General features: G+C 42.5%; 2 non-coding genes across 2 annotated transcripts in view; one reads left to right on the forward strand and one right to left on the reverse strand.

Annotated features, from left to right (window-relative positions):
- Positions 1–3,682: 3,682 nt before the first annotated feature.
- Positions 3,683–3,801, reverse strand: LOC123688151. Its single transcript, XR_006749789.1, has one exon. It is a non-coding gene; the product is annotated as a 5S ribosomal RNA (ribosomal RNA).
- A 3,661-nt stretch (positions 3,802–7,462) lies between these two features.
- The window catches only part of LOC123687479, a 1,906-nt gene continuing 1,868 nt past the window's right edge, over positions 7,463–7,500 (forward strand). Inside the window, exon 1 of the ribosomal RNA XR_006749202.1 lies at positions 7,463–7,500. This exon is cut by the window's right edge and continues 1,868 nt beyond it. This is a non-coding gene — a ribosomal RNA (small subunit ribosomal RNA).

Here is a 7,500-nt window from a genome sequence, read left to right on the forward strand (position 1 = left end):
AATGAAAGATGCACACGATAATTTTAGCTTAAACCATGCCGGAAAGTCGACTTCACGTCGTGCATCGGTACAAAGTTATTCAAGGGGCAAAATAAATTCACGAGAGTAGGTCCGATTACCGCTGGATCAGACGACGATTGTAACTTGTTGGATACGAATGTATCCGATGTATGTACGTCGTCCGTCTCAGATCTGTAGTAAGTGGGGCCTACCCAAGATGCACACGATAATTTTAGCTTAAACCATGCCGAAAAGTCGACTTCACGTCGTGCATCGGTACAAAATTATTCAAGGGGCAAAATAAATTCACGAGAGTAGGTCCGATTACCGCTGGATCAGACGACGATCGTAACTTGTTGGATACAAATGTATCCGATGTATGTACGTCGTCCCTCTCTGATCTACGGTACGTGGACCGACCCAAGATGCACACGATAATTTTAGCTGACTTCATGCCGAAAAGTCGGTTCACGTCATGCATCGGTATCTTAAATCGCGCCGTAAAGTCGTTCACGTCATGCATCGGTATCTTAAATCGAGCCGAAAAGTCGGCTCACGTCATGCATCGGCGTCTTTTTTTTGTGCCACCGATGCATGACGTGAACGACCCTAGGGCGCGATTTAAAGCCATACCGATGCATGACGTGAACGACTTTTCGGCTCGATTTAAGATACCGATGCATGACGTGAACGACTTTACGGCGCGATTTAAGATACCGATGCATGACGTGAACGACTTTACGGCGCGATTTAAGATACCGATGCATGACGTGAACGACTTTACGGCGCGATTTAAAGCTATACCGATGCATGACGTAAACAAGATCACACCGATGCAGCACGTTAACATTAAAGCCCGCCTAATCCGATCGATGGAGGCCGTCTCGAGTGTCCAACTTGCTCACAAGAGCCGAGAAACAAACCGATGCATCACGTAGACAAGATCGTACCGAATGTTAACACAATCCAGAAGGAAATAATCTTAGATGAATATCGATTCTGATTATTGATTTTTCTTTCGCGATATTGATAGAAGACATCTGAATGAATTTCGAATTAATTCCGAAATCAAAAAAATATTTTCAATAAATTTTTTTTTCTAGAGTACCTCGGTCTTTTCTATTTTTTTCCAAGTTTCGTACGTCAATCAACATACATCCCAGAAAAAATCATCTCTCTAACTATCCTGGTTCAAAAGTTGTATCGGAACATTTCACGTCGAAAAAGAACATAGGCGAAAAAGGACGTGAACATTATTCCTTATAAAAACCAAACCCGACCATGGATTTTGATTCTGATTGTTGATTATCGCTATTAGAACACATTAGGAGGCAACCAAATCAAATTTGAGAAAATTCCACGATCAGAAAATTTTTTTCGAAAAAAAAAAAAAAATTCGAGAACACCTCGGTCATGGCAAGTTATTTCCCACAATCCATTCCCCAATCAACGTACATCCCAGAAAAAATCATCTCTCTAACTATCCTGGTAACAAAAGTTGTATCGGAACATTTTCACGTCGAAAATATATCTCTAAGTCCAGACCGATGCACCACGTAATCTCGGGCAGACCGATGCACAACGTAAATGACGATCGGGGACCGGGGCGATCGGTCGTATCTGACACCGCCGGCTCGGTTCTAACATCGTCAATGAGTCGGGGTTGAAAAAAAGGACGTGAACATTATTCCTTATAAAAACCAAACCCGACCATGGATTTTGATTCTGATTGTTGATTATCGCTATTAGAACACATTAGGAGGCAACCAAATCAAATTTGAGAAAATTCCACGATCAGAAAATTTTTTTCGAAAAAAAAAAAAAAATTCGAGGACACCTCGGTCATGGCAAGTTATTTTCCACAATCCATTCCCCAATCGACGTACATCACAGAAAAAATCATCTCTCTAACTATCCTGGTTCAAAAGTTGTATCGGAACATTTTCACGTCGAAAATATATCTCTAAGTCCAGACCGATTGCACCACGTAATCTCGGGGCAGACCGATGCACAACGTGAATGACGATCGGACCGGGGCGATCGGTCGTATCTGACACCGCCGGCTCGGTTCTAACATCGTCAATGAGTCGGGGTTGAAAAAAAGGACGTGAACATTTTTCCTTATAAAAATCAAACCCGATCATGGATTTTGATTCTGATTGTTGATTATCGCTATTAGAACATATAAGGAGGCAACCAAATCAAATTTGAGAAAATTCCACGATCAGAAAATTTTTTTCGAAAAAAAAAAAAAAAATCGTAATCACCTCGGTCATGGCGAGTTATTTTCCGTATTTCATTCCACAATCAACGTACAACATAGAAGAAATCATCTCTCTAACTATCCTGGTTCAAAAGTTGTATCGGAACATTTCACGTCGTAATATCTCGCCAAGTCCAGACCTCGGCGATAGGTAGTATCTGACACCGTCCGCTCGGGACTGACATCGACTTGGACTCGGGCTGATGATGGGGAGGCGTTTAAGGACGTGAACATTTTTCCTTATAAAAATTAAAGTCGACAATGAATATTGATTCTGATTACTGATTTACGCTTTAAAAACACATTAGAAGGCAACCAAATCGAATTTGAGGAAATTCCACGATCAGAAAATTTTTTTCGAAAAAAAAAAAAATCCGAAAAATATTTTTCGATTCCTATTACTGATTTACTCTTTTAGAACACATTAGGAGGCAACCAAATCAAATTTGAGAAAATTCCACAATCAGAAAATTTTTTTCGAAAAAAAAAAAAATTCGAGGACACCTCGGTCATGGCAAGTTATTTTCCACAATCCATTCCCCAATCGACGTACATCACAGAAAAAATCATCTCTCTAACTATCCTGGTTCAAAAGTTGTATCGGAACATTTTCACGTCGAAAATATATCTCTAAGTCCAGACCGATGCACAACGTAAACTAGGGCTGAACCGATGCACCACGTAATATCGGGCAGACCGATGCAGAACGTAAACTCGATCATACCGATGCTTCACGTAATCTCGATCTTACCGATGCACCACGTAAACAAGGGCAGACCGATGCAGAACGTAAAGTAGATCTTACCGATGCACCACGTAATCTCGATCTTACCGATGCACCACGTAATCTCCATCTTACCGATGCACCACGTGAACTGGATCTTACCGATGCAGAACGTGAATTGGATCTTACCGATGCACCACGTAAACTCGATCTTACCGATGCACCACGTAATCTCGATCTTACCGATGCACCACGTGAACTGGATCTTACCGATGCAGAACGTGAATTGGATCTTACCGATGCACCACGTAAACTCGATCTTACCGATGCACCACGTAATCTCAATCTTACCGATGCACCACGTGAACTGGATCTTACCGATGCAGAACGTGAATTGGATCTTACCGATGCACCACGTAAACTCGATCTTACCGATGCACCACGTAATCTCGATCTCACCGATGCACCACGTGAACTGGATCTTACCGATGCAGAACGTGAATTGGATCTTACCGATGCACCACGTAAACTCGATCTTACCGATGCACCACGTAATCTCGATCTTACCGATGCACCACGTAATCTCAATCTTACCGATGCATCACGTAATCTCGATCTTACCGATGCAGAACGTAAACTCGATCATACCGATGCACCACGTTATCTCGGCAGACCGATGCAGAACGTAAAAAAAAAGCTTACAGCACGCGGTGTTCCCAAGCGGTCACCCATCCAAGTACTAACCGCGCCCGACGCTGCTTGGCTTCAGTGTTCTGACGAGAACTGGCAATTTCAGCGTGGTATGGCCGTAAACAACATATATTGCGATATTTTCTATGATATCTCACTTTTTGGGAGCGGAAAGGACGTGAACGTTTTTCCTCATAAAAAATGAAATAACTTTTGGATATTAATTCTGATTGTTGATTTAAGCTTTAAGAACACATTAGGACATATCTCAATGAAATTTGAGGGATTTCCGAAATCGAAAAATATTTTTCGAAAAAAAAAAAAAATCCCAGAAGACCTCGGTCATCTCAAGTTTATTTCCATATTCTATTACACAATCAACGTACATCACAAAAGGAACCATCTCTCTAACTATCACAGTTAAATTTTTGTATCGGAACATTTCACGTCGGAATATCTCGCTAAGTCCAGACCGGGGAGATCGGTCGCATCTGACACCGTCCGCTCCGGTCTAACATCGTCTTGGAGTCGGGGTAACGATGGAGAGGCGTTTAAGGACGTGAACATTTTTCCTTATAAAAATTAAAGTCGACAATGAATATTGATTCTGATTACTGATTTACTCTTTTAGAACACATTAGAAGGCAACGCAATCAGATTTGAGGAAATTTCAAGATCAGAAAATTTTTTTCGAAAAAAAAAAAAATTCAAGAACACCTGGGTCATGGCAAGTTATTTCCCACAATCCATTCCACAATCAACGTACAACATAGAAGAAATCATCTCTCTAACTATCCTGGTTCAAAAGTTGTATCGGAACATTTCACGTCGAAATACCTCGCCAAGTCCAGACCGGGGCGATAGGTAGTATCTGACACCGTCCGCTCGGGACTGACATCGACTTGGACTCGGGCTAATGATGGGGAGGCGTTTAAGGACGTGAACATTTTTCCTTATAAAAATTAAAGTCGACAATGAATATTGATTCTGATTACTGATTTACGCTTTAAAAACACATTAGAAGGCAACCAAATCAAATTTGAGGAAATTCCAAAATCAGAAAATTTTTTTTCAAAAAAAAAAAAATCCGAAAAATATTTTTCGATTCTGATTACTGATTTACTCTTTTAGAACACATTAGAAGGCAACGAAATCAAATTTGAGTAAAATCCAAAATCAGAAAATATTTTTCGAAAAAAAAAAAAAATTCGAGAACACCTCGGTCATGGCAAGTTATTTTCCACAATCCATTCCCCAATCAACGTACATCCCAGAAAAAATCATCTCTCTAACTATCCTGGTTCAAAAGTTGTATCGGAACATTTTCACGTCGAAAATATATCTCTAAGTCCAGACCGATGCAGAACGTAAACTCGATCATACCGATGCTTCACGTAATCTCGATCTTACCGATGCACAACGTAAACTAGATCACACCGATGCAGAACGTAAACTCGATCTCACCGATGCACCACGTGAACTGGATCTTACCGATGCAGAACGTGAATTGGATCTTACCGATGCACCACGTAAACTCGATCTTACCGATGCACCACGTAATCTCGATCTTACCGATGCACCACGTGAACTGGATCTTACCGATGCAGAACGTGAACTCGATCTTACCGATGCACCACGTAAACTAGGGCTGACCGATGCATCACGTAAACGACGATCGAGAGGCGCGAAAGGACGTGAACGTTTTTCATTATAAAAATTGAAATAAATGATAAATAATGATTCTGATTGTTGATTATCGTTTTTAATATGCATTAGTAGGCAACCAAATGAAATTTGAGGAAATTCCGATAACAGAAAATTTTTTCGAAAAAAAAAAAAATTCATGAAATCCTCGGTCATCGCAAAATATTTACCATATTCTGTTCGATAATCAACGTATATTTAAGAAGGAATCATATCTGTATCTATCTTGGTTCAAATTTTGTATCGGAACATTTTGACCAAAGTCCGAGCTTCGGCCGAAACAGACACCGCTGACCTGGCCTATCGATCGACCGAGAGTCGGGGATAGAGCGTAAGTGTTGTCTGGAGGGGAACCCTGTGCTCTCCTGACATATATAGGGAAGGTGGTCGCGTTGGGCGATGCAGAACGTTTGGATCGGGAATTATATTTTTGGTTCAGCTATTGGAATATGGTTTATTGTTGGTATATATTGGCGAAATAACGTTCTTACTGACTGGGGATATTCATAAAAATGAGTCCGGAGATTTTCAGATCGAAGTCCGAGTGATCCGACTTGGAAGGCGTGTTGGGTGGGTCGAGATGGCTTAGATCGATCAGACGAGGCGGGCTAAGTGTTGACGTCATGCATCGGTCCATTTTCAGATTGAGTCCGAGTAATCCGACTTTGAAAGAGTGTTGGGTGCGTCGAGACTGTTTAGATAGATCGGACGAGGCGGACTAGGTGTTAACGACATGCATCGGTATATTTTCTGATCGGAGTCCGAAGAAATCGGCCCTAGTAGGCGCAGCGGACGGTCGAGACGGCCTCGGTGGGTCGGATCGATCGGGAAAAGTTTGCTAAATCGTGTCTGGAGGGGAACCTTGGGTTCTCCTGACATATATAGGGGATAAGGTTTGGGTGAACGATTCTTCACGTAAAAGTTGAGTAATTTATTTTTCGATAAGCTTTTGGATATTGATGAGAAGTATATGTATATCTTCGATTAAAAGAATTCTTACCGTCTCGATGTATATTATATTAGATATATAAGAAATAGTTAACGTGATGCATCGGCCGATTTCCGGATCGGAGTTCGAGAGATGCGACTTTCGATGCGCGATGGGTGGATCGAGACGGCCTAGATCGATCGGACGAGGCGGACTAGGTGTTAACGACATGCATCGGCGGATTTTCTGATCGGAGTCCGAAGAAATCAGCTCTAGTAGGCGCGGCGAACGGTCGAAACGGCCTCGATCGATCGGACGAGGCGGACTAGGTGTTAACGACATGCATCGGCGGATTTTCTGATCGGAGTCCGAAGAAATCAGCTCTAGTAGGCGCGGCGAACGGTCGAAACGGCCTCGGTGGGTCGGATCGATCGGGAAAAGTTTGCTAAATCGTGTCTGGAGGGGAATCCGGGGTTCTCCTGACATATATAGAAGGGGTGGAGAATGGGTCCTGTCCTAGACTGTTTGGAGTTCTTTTTAGGATGATATTCAGTTGGTAAGTGGTAGACCCGAATCCGACCTCGGCGTTTGGGTACTGGCAAGGTGTGTTGGTTTCGGCTTTCGCATCTTGGGTCGCTTTCGTCAACCTCATGCAGCGAGGTCGCGGTCCGCTTCGTCTCTTTGTAGTCGAATGGCCTTTAAGCGACCAACCTTAAAATCGTGATCCTCTGCCCGTTGCGGGTTATGTTCACAAAAAATTTGCAACCACTCAATTCGTTCCGAGCGACAAATATTGTTGAATCTCGAATCACCGTGTCGTTATATTCACATGTATAGCGAAGGGTCGAGATGGAATGTGTATAAGAAATTAGTTGATAGCCGGGGGTTCGTATTATATATGGACGCCTTGGCGAGGGATTGTTTCTAGAAACTTTCTCATTTTTGATCGGTGTTTTGTCCGAGATGATGATGATGTATATATAGCTTGAGTCTCATGCTGACTGGGGGCTGTTACGTCGTTTCGTCGAGGACTTGCACTTACTGATGTGCGGCGCTAGTCGAAGTCAATCGACATGGCTAGTGCCACATGACGAGAGGCGAACGGGTTTGGCCATACCGGCAATCTCGTGGACCGATCGTATAAGCACGCAGTTCCCTGGTTGATCCTGCCAGTAGTCATATGCTTGTCTC

This window comes from Harmonia axyridis, chromosome X, assembly GCF_914767665.1.
Source record: "Harmonia axyridis chromosome X, icHarAxyr1.1, whole genome shotgun sequence".
NCBI lineage: Eukaryota > Metazoa > Arthropoda > Insecta > Coleoptera > Coccinellidae > Harmonia > Harmonia axyridis.